The 12,187-nt window shown below is 41.9% G+C and overlaps 1 pseudogene; it reads left to right on the top strand.

The window, feature by feature from the left end:
* The first annotated feature begins 2,700 nt into the window (after window positions 1–2,700).
* LOC143269682 (thymosin beta-10 pseudogene) lies at window positions 2,701–4,897 on the top strand (annotated as a pseudogene).
* Window positions 4,898–12,187: the final 7,290 nt, after the last annotated feature.

The following is a 12,187-nucleotide window of genomic DNA, read 5'->3' on the forward strand; positions in this document are numbered from 1 at the left end:
TGAGAAATTGACTTCACTAATAAAGGACACAAAGAGAAACATCTCATGGTTCATTTCCAGTACAAGGTGATGTCATGGTCTCCTAATCAAAGTCTGGGAGAAAATAGCTCTGTTTTATTGTTCATAGAATGGGAACTTGACTTAATTTGAGGGGAAAGCTTTGTGGAGGCACATTCCATTCTAGGACCTATTATTTGTTATAAATTCATAAGCATCTAAGTATACATGTACACAAAATATATAACACGTATAATATATATCTATTTAACATGAATCCCTTTAGAACATCATGCAATTTTTGTGGAGAAGGAATGAAAATTCATAATTTGGTTAGTTTCCTTTTTGACTCAGACATTTCATTACATGAGTCGCGTCGTCCCTAATTCCAGCCTTATCCACATGACTGACCACGACATATCTCTGGATTTTATTCAGCCTTTATCCCCTTCATTCAAAGGTCATCTGTGATTCCATGTTGACTGACAGGATAAAGTCTTAACTCCTAAGGGTTTCATCCAAGGATATCAAAGTCTGTGTTCAATTTATTTACTTCTCTGCTCTTCTGTCCTGTTTCCCCAATGTAAGTTGTGGACACATCAGTGTTTTGGGCTTCCAGCTCTGCACCATTACATATATACCCTTATCTCCCCATGAAGCCTCCTCCTGGGGCCATTGCTACTTAGGCTTCCCTGCTGTTTCACCTGAAATTCTCTTTGCTCTGTTGTCTCTCAACTTGATTGAACTCTTTGAGAAGTCCTTTCTGCTCCACAGGACCCCAGTAAAATGTCTGCCCCAAATGAGGTGTGCCTGAAAGCACTGGAAAACCAGGCTCACCTGGGCCCTAATTATGATTTTGACCTTGAGATAGTTCTTTAAGCGTGGCAGACTATCCAATTCTTTATTCTTAACTGGGGCATGATAATGCCTGTAGCACTTTTGTGGGTGTGAGGCAAGAAGTTCAAAGGGTTTTGCACTGGAACCAGCACATTATGGGTGCCTTTAATTTTTTCAAATATTGAAATACTACCCCACAGTCCGGTATTTTCCCAGTAAGACATGTCCAGAATAAATATTCGATTATTTGCCTCTTACTGAGGCTTATAAAGAGGAAAAACACTACAGGACATAGATATGGGTGTATGAACGCTGAAAAATGTTGAGCTATGGTATAGCCTAGAGCAGAGTTAAGAGAGCATGCTCAGGAGATCTCATAGCAGGATTCAGCAGCGAAGCTGGCCATGGGCAGGCAAGAATCGATCCTTTGCGCTTCTTCGAGCTTGAGTCAGAGGAAATGTCACCTTGCAGGCAAACCTCCAGAACTGAGGCTTTGAAGGGGTTTCAGAATGTCCTTACCTGCTGTGAGGGAGGGAGCAAGGAGGAGAGTGGAGAACACATCAAAACCATACCTGTCTGCTCTGACAGGCTGCCAGGAGCTTTGGTCCCGGTGGAGTTTTGATAATCTAAAGGCAAGCACTCTGCCATTTTGCTAGGTCAGGAAAAGAGGCTGAGTTTTTGCCAGCGTCAAAGTAGAAATAAAGACTTTCTCTGCCTGACAGAAAAAAAGAGTGACCCACACAGAGCTAAAGACCAGGGCTGAGTTCTGGAGGGGTTGCCGCAGGCAAAAATGAGAAAATGGTGTGACTTTGACAGTAGCATCTTCCTTCTCTACTTAGAGGACAATTCTAAGCTGGTTTGAGGTTCAGCCATTAGGACGTCATGTGACATGAGAGACACTAGGAAGGAGTTGTCCAAAGGCATCACACTCACTCTGAATTCTATCCCTGAAAGTCATGCCCTTGAATATGCGAATGAAATTAGCTCGGTGTGTACATGTTTTGTTTATACCAGGCTCAGGCCATAAAAAATGTTAAGTGCCTTACCAGAAGGTATTTATTGTAAACTAAGGTGCTGTGGTTTGAATATGAAATGTCCCTAATAGACTCATCTTTAAATCCTCGGTCTCCAGCTGATGATGTCATTTTGGGAGGGTCTATAACTTTAGAAGGTAGAAACTAGCTGAAGGTCATAGGTCAGTAAGGACATGTCCTTGGGGTATATTCTCCTTGGGCCTTCTACTTCCTTCTCTGACCTCCTCTTTGCCAAGAGTTGAGCGCAAAGGGTCAAGCTACCATGAGTTCTGAAACCATGAGTCAAAATGAATCCTTCCTGTCTGTCAGGTGTTTGGCCAAAGTGATGCAAGAGCTAATTAATACACAAATTATAAAGACAGATTAAAAAAGACCAAGTAGAGGTAAAAGAAGAGAATTATCAAGGGAAAAATTAATGTAAATGTGAAATCATCAGGGTCTATGAAGAGCTACAAGAATGTTAAGATCTGCCTCTTGGCTGAGGAAACCCAACAGAAGGGGGCGGGGGTTACACGATGCTTTCTGTCCGGGAGGAGAAATGTAGATGCTTTCAGTAGAGTTCCTAGGCATCCTAAAAGTAGTAGCAACAGCAACTGCTGTGTGCACTTGATGTGGCCTAGGAATTGTTCTAAGTGGCTGCATTATTTCATCTGTCTCACAATGACCCAAGGAGCACACTGCTGGATAGAATCAACTGGCACTACTCATCCTTCATTTGTGCCTGCTTAAAGACAGGAGTTGTGACTCAGAGACTGCATGGAAAGAGTGCTACCAGCTGTCTCAATGATCTCAAATCTGTCCCAATGCAGAGCTGATTATTAGCACACTGGGCTGTTGAAGAAATGACCTTGGTGGTTTCTTATTCCCTGAATTTCAGGTACTCTGTTTTCCCAAGTCATGCATGACCTTATGACATACCATCTTTTTCTTTTCTTTTTTTTTTTTTTCCTGATCTTGAGAGATTGTGGCTTCCTGGGAATTTACCTCAATTTATTTTTCAATGAATTGCTCCAGCAGGTCCAATTCTGTTTGTCCTCTGTAATCCTCCAGGGCTCTGTGGTTCCTTGCTTCCCTTCATTGGGTCCTTTTCGTCTTAGAACAATTTGATTCATGTACCAAACCTTGACCGGCACAGACAGATACTGATATCTACTTTATAGGCAAAGTAACTGAGGCTGGCTCACACCTGTAATCCCAGTCCTGGGGAGATTGAGGGAGGAGGACTGGCATGAATTCCAGGCCAGCTCGGGCTTCAGAATGGGCTATAGGATAGGCTGAACTACAGTGTACACATCTACCACACAACGACAGCAACAACAAATAACAAAGTTTGTACTACGACACACACTTCATGAGATAGTGGACATCTTAAGCTCTTTCATTTTGAAGTTGGAATTTGTGCAGAAGGGACTGGGGAAAAGAGAAAGCAAAGCTGCTTACGCCCCACCCCCAGCCTCAACTCATGATTTGGGATGAGTCCAATACAACCTGAAGCTCAGGGAAGCCTACCTGTTTCCATTTCCTCTTTGACATCCAGCATGAGCCATGTCTTATGCCCTCAGTGTGGAAGTCATTGTTATTGTGATCATGTTAACTGCTTCAGGGGGGGACATGGAGCTTGACCCTGGCTGGAGGAGCCATTAAGTCTGATGGTTCCTCTGGGAAAACTTCCCATACTGCTGTTCATGACACTTCCAGAGCCTTGGACAGGCTGCTGGATGGAACACACCCTCAGGGCTCCACAGCAGAGAGACATGCCTGATTGCCCGTTAAATTGGAACATGCGCTAGGACATCTGAAACAAGGGAAAGAAAAATGTCAGCAGTGTCAGTGGGGCCGAGTGATAGGAGCAGGCCTGGCAGGAAGGGGTTGGCCTCTGTTACTGGCTAGCTGTGTGTCTATGGACAGGTTATTTTGGACACTTCTGGACTTGGGTTTTCTTTTTGAATGCAGAGATTGGATCATGTGACCATGAAGTGTCCTTCAGCTCTAGGAGAGTGTTGTGAAATGTGAAATATTACTCAGTTTTGGAAGTGCCACCAAATGCAATGGGGTCACATGTTGGTCAGTGCAAAGCCAAAAACATGCACAGTCCAGGAATAGGTCAGGTGAGCGACTGCAGCAGGTAAGGAGAGTACTAGGGTTATTTCCAAAGCAACATTCTCTGGACAAAGCTTGGCGTTTTCTTTGGGAAGCCCGCGCATACCAGATAAGAAAGTACTTTGGGGACAAGCATGTTCCTGAGCATGCTTAATTATATACCTAAATTTATATGCCTGTATACCTAAAGCACGCTCAGTTTAAGGTCATACGCAAAAGGAAAAATGGTGGGTCTCTTGCTACAGCAAGCTGAGTGGTAGCTCCTGTAGCATGGGCTTGGAAGGAGACTCCATGGGTTATAAGAAAATGGCAGACAAGCTGGACATCGGGGGAAATGGCCAGCTTTGATAAAGCCAAGCTGAAGAAAACTGAGACGCAGGAGAACACCTTGCCAATCAAGGAGACCATTGAACAGGAAAAGAGGAGTGAAATTTACTAAAAGCCTAGACTGGAGGATTTCTCCACTTCACTACATCCTGTCATCTCTGAGACCCCTCCTCATGATGTAGAGGAAGAGCCATCTACAAGATAGAGGTGAGCCTCAATCGCAGTGTGATCCCAGACACTCTGTGCTGATGCCACTAGCCAGCAGGTCTCTGATGGGGCATTCTCCCTCATCAGACTACCAGATTTCAACTGTTTGCCCTGGGATGTTATAGAAGATTATTGGTATGGTTGATGAAAATAAAATATGCCTTTTTTATTAATACCAAACAAAAAAATAGTGGACATAATCTGGACCATAGTTAGCTCAAAGTTGTGGAGCCCACATTCAAAAGGTTAATATGAAGAACTGGAATACTTTTAGGCATGCTCAGTTTGCATCATAGAGATGTTCAGAAATCCTCTAGTCATGCTCAGTTTTCTCTAGTAAGTTTTAGCTAAACAAAAGAAAGGGCATTTTGAAGGTGTGTTAATATAGGAGTTTGAGAGGCTTTTGAAAACAGATTCTTTTGGATTTTGTGGAGTTGTGAGCTCCTTGGCTGTGTTTCCTAATAAATCACAGTGTAGCGCAAAGACTCACAAGAAACAGCGCAGGGAGAGGGTGGCCAGGCTTGGATTAGGATTTACCTAATCCATGCTGTGCTCCCCAGGCACTGGCACCTCCTGCAGCCAGCATGGCTTCTGCACCACCTCTTGGCTGAGGTTCCATCCATTGTGCAAAGACCAACCCAAGAAACTGGTGGGGGACTTCGATGCTCATTGATCTTGGGGACACATGGAAGCAAACAGGGAAAGGAGGAGAGAGAAGGCAAGAGAGGAAAGGGTAGAAGAGGAAGAGGAAATAAGTAGGAGGGAAAGAGAAGGCGGTGGTGGCTTTTGGCATTTCACACATACGTGGAGAAAAATGATACACCTGGATCCATTCCTCTTTCCTTTAGGACACCGGGTCAGTGGGAGAGAGTCGCCAGTCTTGCAGTCCGAGGGCTGCCATTATGAAGACAGGATCATGCTGTTCCTGGAGTTCTACAGATGGCTCTGCAGCTCTTGCATTCTTGCCCCAAACTGGCCACCCTCTCATCCAAACTCACATCTCACTCCCTTATCCCTTCTCTTCCTTGTGCCTTCCTCCAGGTCAGTTTCTCTCAGATAGGAGGCAGATAATGTCTTGTTCCACTTAGTTCATCACTGACAGTACTGCCTTAGATGCTCTTTATCATCACAGTGGAAAAAAAGTCCAAGTATGGCTTACAAGAAGCGACAGGTTCAGACAACTTCCTTCATTTACTCTTTTGATATTTACCTTCACGTATCTAAATGGCAGCCTTGCATTGCTGTTCCTTGATTTACAATGTTACTAATTTTGTTTCAGATCTAATCTATTGAATTTCCTCTTTGCAGGATAAGGCCTGTTTCCCCAACACCCCATTAACCTCAGGCATCTTTAGCATACACAGATGTCCTGTCCCATACGCCTCCAGAATTACAGTTTCAGATAGATTACTATTCAGTGTTTATATCATTATTACAATAGAATACTATTCTTGATTTAGGCTATGTGTCACCATGATTAATTTTCTTTCATAGCACTTCTTATTTCCCCTGAAATTAATAAAAACTTGACATTTTGTTTGCTTAATCGTCTCTATTATTATTGTCATTAATTTGATCCAAATTCTCCATTTCTTGTCTAAGTCTCCTCCCAAGACATTCAAATTCTCTTGGCATTCCATCTGTTTCTTCTCTTTGGAGGATGCTTTTCTGGAGTTTTTCTAGTGTTGGACCTATACTCAGTGTCCAGGGACCACTATGGACCCTTCCTTTCCAGTCCCTAAGGGTCCAATTTGCCTCTTTTTTCTATGTCCCAGAGTTGATGTCTTCATTTTCTTGATTTATTCTTTTGCTTTAGTCAATCATTGTACCCTCTGATAGCTTCCTGACAATGGGTACAGGAAAGACTGGATTCTCAAGACTGAAATGTTGAGATATCTCTCTGTTAAAAGTATGTAGTTTGAAGTTGGATACAATTGCATTGGAGAAGATTAAAGGTATTCCCTCCTCATTTTTTGTTTCATGACTTGTTTTAGGATATGTGAACAGTGCTGTTCTTCCTATTGGAAGCTTATATGATGGTGCCTTATCACATTGTTCTGATCTATTTTGAATAGAACACTTTTTTCCCCATTGTGCTGGGCCCTGGGTCCTTTCAATTAAAAATTCAGGGTGTTCAGCTCTTGGAAATGTTCTTAAAGTGTTTTTTAAATGATTTTTATTTCCTGTGGTATTTTTGTTTGTTTGTTCATTTGTTTATTTTTGTTCCAGTTTTCCTTTCAGGAATATCTATGCTTTTTGGAGATATGCTCTGTCTCAATAACCCAGAATAGCCTTGAAATCTTAGTCCTACTGTCTTAGCCTGTTGAGTCCTGAGGTCACAGACATGCCCAGGTGTTACCTTGATAACAATAATTGAAATTGAAAGGCTCACTCCACAAGTGGGCAGCTCCATTCCCTAGGCTTGTGTTCTAGATGCTTCAAAAGGAGGACACTAGCTGAGCACCAAAATTCAACAGTCTCTGCTCCCTGATTGCAGATGCCATGTGACCAACTGGCCTTTTGATGCTTCTGCCTTGTCTTCTTTCCCATGGTGGCCTATATTCTCCTCACCACAATGATCTAGACTCTTGAACTACTAGCCAAAAGCTAAAATACATATTTAAAATTTTTTAAAGTTGATTTTATTAGGGTATTTTATCACAGTGACAGAAAAAAAAATAACTAAAATACATGTTTTCCCACTGAGGTATTGTCATGGGTCTACTTTTGCTTTTGCTTTCTTTGCTTTTATATATAAATAAATTATATATATATATATATATATATATACATATATATATATATGTGTGTGTGTGTGTGTGTGTGTGTGTGTGTGTGTGTGTGTGTGTATGAAGGAGGAATAAAATAAAAATGTAGCTTACTTGGAAGGATGTAGTATCTTTTTAAGAGCTAAACGATACAGAATGGAATCCCTCTCTTGTCTCCAAATGCTCTGGATGTGTATGTGACTCATGTCAGTAACATTTGGGTAGGAAAGTTAGAAGATAATGATGAAGTTCTTCATGGAAGTTAGTCTACTTCGCTCTGCTTTTTTTCTTTCTTTCTCTTAAAAAGCTTGCCTTATTTGGTTGGTAAATTGAGTTTGTTTGCATGTCTTTATCTTAACCCTCTACCACCAGAAACCCTAAAAGGAGCATGGCCTTCCTTAAGCAGGTAGACAACTTAGGGTAAAAAGCAATTAATTTAAATGTCATTGTCAACTTAACATCCATCTGGAGAGTGAGAAATTTTCTCCATTCAAAATGTCAACCACTTTTTCTATGATTGATAGGAAATTGGAAATGATTTATCTCGATAAACACACATCCAAGGTAAATGCCCAGCAAATTTTATTTAGAAGGGGATAAAGAACCATTTAATTGGAACTATGACAGCAGATGGTTTAAAGTCAGTTTATAAAACTAATAATAATTGTGTCTATTTAATTTCCCAAACACAAAGACCATGGTTAGAGGTCAGGAACAGCTGTGGCTCTGGCATCATAGGATTCAAAGGTATCTGGGTCTTGTGACCAGGCTAGGGAGTGAATCAAGGATGTAGGGCAGAGGACCTGGCTTCTGGAAATATCTAAGAAAGTCCAGAGTGGACTTTAGGGAAGTATTGGAGAAGTAGTTACACCAAAAATAAGATAATGCCATGGGAAGGGGCAACTTGATGTAGGTGACTACTAAGTCCATGACAAGTGGAAGCCTTGGTGGGATCAATTTCAGACAGAGGAAACAAAGAGCCAGAAAACACTACAGCCTCCTGTCAAGACAAATTATGTCCCTTAATGAAGCAGCCTAGCAAGGGATGACCTATAAGAAAATACAAACAAAAATATTTATAACAAAATTAGAGAGTACTGTTTTAGTAGGGTCACTGGGAGACTCTACCAGGCCTGAGAATGGATGGAGAGGGCAAGAAGCAATGACATCTTGTTGAAACTCAAAAGATAGTACTGTGATATACCAGAGACCTACTAATGAGGTCTATCAACTAAGCAATGTTACCACATCTTGCCATGGACTCTCTGTTTCCTTCCTTCTTTCTTCTTTATGTCCCTGTTTCTCTCTCTGTCTCTGACATCTGTGTCTCTCTGTCTCTTCTCTACTATTTCACTCAGTGTCTCTGTGCTTCTATCTCTGACACACATAGTATGTATATGGATACACAGATTTGGGTTTACATGTGTATAGATCTCTCTCCTTCTCACCCTCCCCATCCCACCCTCCTCCATGAAACAGATTGACCCAGCTCATCACTCAGGTCATACTTTGAAGTCTGCTTTCCCTGTTTTTGTCCGCAGCTAGAATAAGCATTCAATTTTTCCACCTTTAATTTAGATGCTTGAGACTTGCTTATGCATGTGTAGTTGAGTTACCAAGTAAGGATTAGGGAAGAGTTTGTATGCATAATTTTGAACGTTCTTTCTCTAAAATCTGTCTTGAATTCCCTCCCCTCACTTCCTAGCTGGTGTGGTTTCCTCGAACTCTGTTCTCTGTGTCTTCAACAAGATTTCAGATGAATCCTAGATTTTCTGAAAAAAACCAGACTAAGTTTACCCTCAGGCATAACAAAAGGAAAACCCATTCTGTGCCATCCTGTTTTAAACATATGTGTACAGACCAGACCTGCCTGTTCTTGGTCTTCTCCAAGATTTCTGTATATATTCACATTTTTTTTCTCCCCGCTCTATGTCTCATCTGTGGGAAGTGTACACCAATACAAGAATACAAGCCACTTCACCATTACTGAAAGCAGAACTGTAAAACTCAATTTTACTAGACAGCAAAATGTTATGTGAGCCAGGGAAGGCAATAAGCTATGGCTGTGCACATTTCTCACTCATTGTTTATGGCTGCTTTCAAACTGCAGAAGCAACGCTGACTGCCTGCAACAGAGATGTGCAAAACCGAATGGCCCACAAAAATCTAAAACATCCACTGTCTGACCCTTTATAGGGAAAGTTTGCCAATTCATAAAAGTAGATAGGGCAGGTATCCTAGGCAACTCTATACAATCAGTACTTCTGAGCACTAGGATGTGGAAGAGAATTAAATGGGGGAAAGTTCCATGTTGTGTATTCCTGGCATGAATTCGCTCAGTAACAGCATGTGTGGTTGACTAGGTAAAGGTTCACATACTTGGATAAATGGGGAGGGAACTGAGGCAAACATTCTCAACTAAGCTTATACAGATGGAGAGACCACAACATAAACTTCACTTGGTCTTATTTCCCCAGATAGTGTGTCCTTTCCACTATACTGCAAGAACTTCTTCTCTTTTGACAAAAACTAAATTCCAGTAATTTAGCATTTTGGGTGAGGAAGGAGTTCTTAAGACAAGAACTCATTATGTAGCCCAGGTTGGCCCGGAACTCTGTGTGTAGCCCAGGTTAATTTCAAATCCAATTTTCTTGCATCAGCCTCCCCATTTCTGGCATTACAGGCATGAGCTACCAAGCCCAGAATTTTTTTCCATGAAGCTGGTACAAAGAGAAATGAAAACTACCTTTACTGTATTTTGCTATTTTTATTTTTTCTGATTATATTCCAAAATTATATCTCCAGCCAGGAACTTTGATGTGAAGGTCAATCTTGGGCATACAACTACTCATTCACTATTTCTACTCACAGGTCAATCTTGGGCATACAACTACTCATTCACTATTTCTACTCACAGATTGTAAATGTATCCCCAATTAAATGATCAAGAGAGAGAGAGAAAAAGAGAGGGAAGGAGGAAAACCATTCACTTCTCACTCCTTAACTCTGTTGCACTCCTTTAACATATGTGCCCCCTGCTCATTTTCTGGCAATATTATCTGCTTATTCAATGTAAAGCTGTGTTAGGGGTATTGTTTCTAACTCTGAACTCTCCTCACTAGGAATGTTTGGCTCACATTCCTAGTCATATACTCCATCTCATTAGTGCTCTTTCAAGAAAGGGGTAACTGTCCATTGGCAGGGTGTCCACCCAGTCATGTAGTAGACTTGGTAGACTTGGGCATTGCAGTGTAAGGTGCTGAAAGGCTGTGTCTTCCCTCTTTTCTTGCCTGTTGGCTGATGTCTTGTGTGGGAAGCCCATCTATGGGTATCTCCTTGTAGCTACCCAAGAAAGTGAACTTGAAGCTAGTTTTGGAGAAGCTGCTTCTGGGCCCTACAGGTGCCTTCCAGGGTCAACATTTGAAAGATGAATGAGAATCTTCACCTTGTCCCTGTTTTCCAAATCAGTCTTGGACACTGTCTTAATTAGGGTTTCTATTACTGTGAAGAGACACCATGACCACAGCAACTCTTATAAAGAAAACATTTAATTAAGGTGCTCGCTTACAGTTCAGAGATCAGTCCATCATCATCATGGTGTAGAGATTGTGGCATGCAGGCAGACATGGTACTGGAGAGATAGCTGAGAGTCCTACATCTTGCAGGCAACAGGAAGTCAACTGAGACACTCAGTGGCATTCTGAGCATAGGAAACCTCAAAGCCCACCCCCACAGTGACATATTTCCTCTAATAAGGCCATACTCACTCCAGCAAAGCCATAACTCCCAATAGTGTCATTCCTTTGGGAGGCCATTTTCTTTCAAACTACCACAGATAAGGAGCTATTATTTATCATTATCACTATTTTTTTTCCTAAGTGGTAACCATCTCCAGGATTCTTAAAGGGAGGCAATATGAAAGCATGTTTGGTCACGGAATATCAGTTTCAAATTTCTCATAAAAAGCAAGTGAAAAATCTGAAGAGGAGAAGAAAACTGATGTCCTAAAGATGTGTGATGTGCCAAGTGTTCATGGCCACCATTTGTGTAAATCTTAGTATTATTTGAGCTGTCTACATAGTCTTTGCCTCACTTTAAGCACTGCTATTCTCTTATCTGTTCATGTTAAAAAGGGGACGGGTGCTGTCTTTACCTCCCCTGCTTGGCCCATGCTCATCTTTCCGAACACTGAGGGTACTTCCTCTTTAGGGATTCAGCTAGTTCCCAGAGAGCTCTGCTGGGTGCCTCTCGTTCTTCAGGTCTTCTTCTCGGCTCTCACTATGTCCACCACACTTGTCCGATGGTCCTATTTAGAGTTGACATTGCCTGTCCCCTTTACCATCTCGACAGGGTTGATCCCTCCCCTACCCTCTCGATTGCTATGCTTTTGCTGGTTTCCCACCATAGTGTCACCTTGTCACCCATCATGTAAATTACCCATTTAAAGTCTATTAGCCATTGTCAATCTCCCTCTTCCAGAATGGATACACACTCTGTGATAGTGTGTATCATTTTTCTGCTTTTTAACATATGCAAAATATTCAGCATGGTGCTTGCTGACTGTGTGAATCAATGGGCCTCTCTCTTCTTTCACACTGCAGCTCGCAGCTCACATCTCTGTTGTTCACTTCATTTCCATATCCACCATAGACCATAGACCTCCCTTACCTTAACGAGTGTCCACTTCCTAGAATTTCAAGACATCCCCATTCCCCAGGGCTGTACTGCCATCATTGTATTGGATTCAGAAGAGGGAACACCCATGCAGCTGACCCTTCACCTCCTTGTATTCAGCATGCACTTCTGTGACCTATTAGTCTCCTCAAAGATGCCAATGCTGCAAATGTGCTGCACGTAAGACTTCAATGAACAACTCGGATTATTAAGGGCATCACGCCATAGGAGGATCAACTTTAC

The sequence above is a fragment of the Peromyscus maniculatus genome, chromosome 20 (genome assembly GCF_049852395.1).
Source record: "Peromyscus maniculatus bairdii isolate BWxNUB_F1_BW_parent chromosome 20, HU_Pman_BW_mat_3.1, whole genome shotgun sequence".
NCBI lineage: Eukaryota > Metazoa > Chordata > Mammalia > Rodentia > Cricetidae > Peromyscus > Peromyscus maniculatus.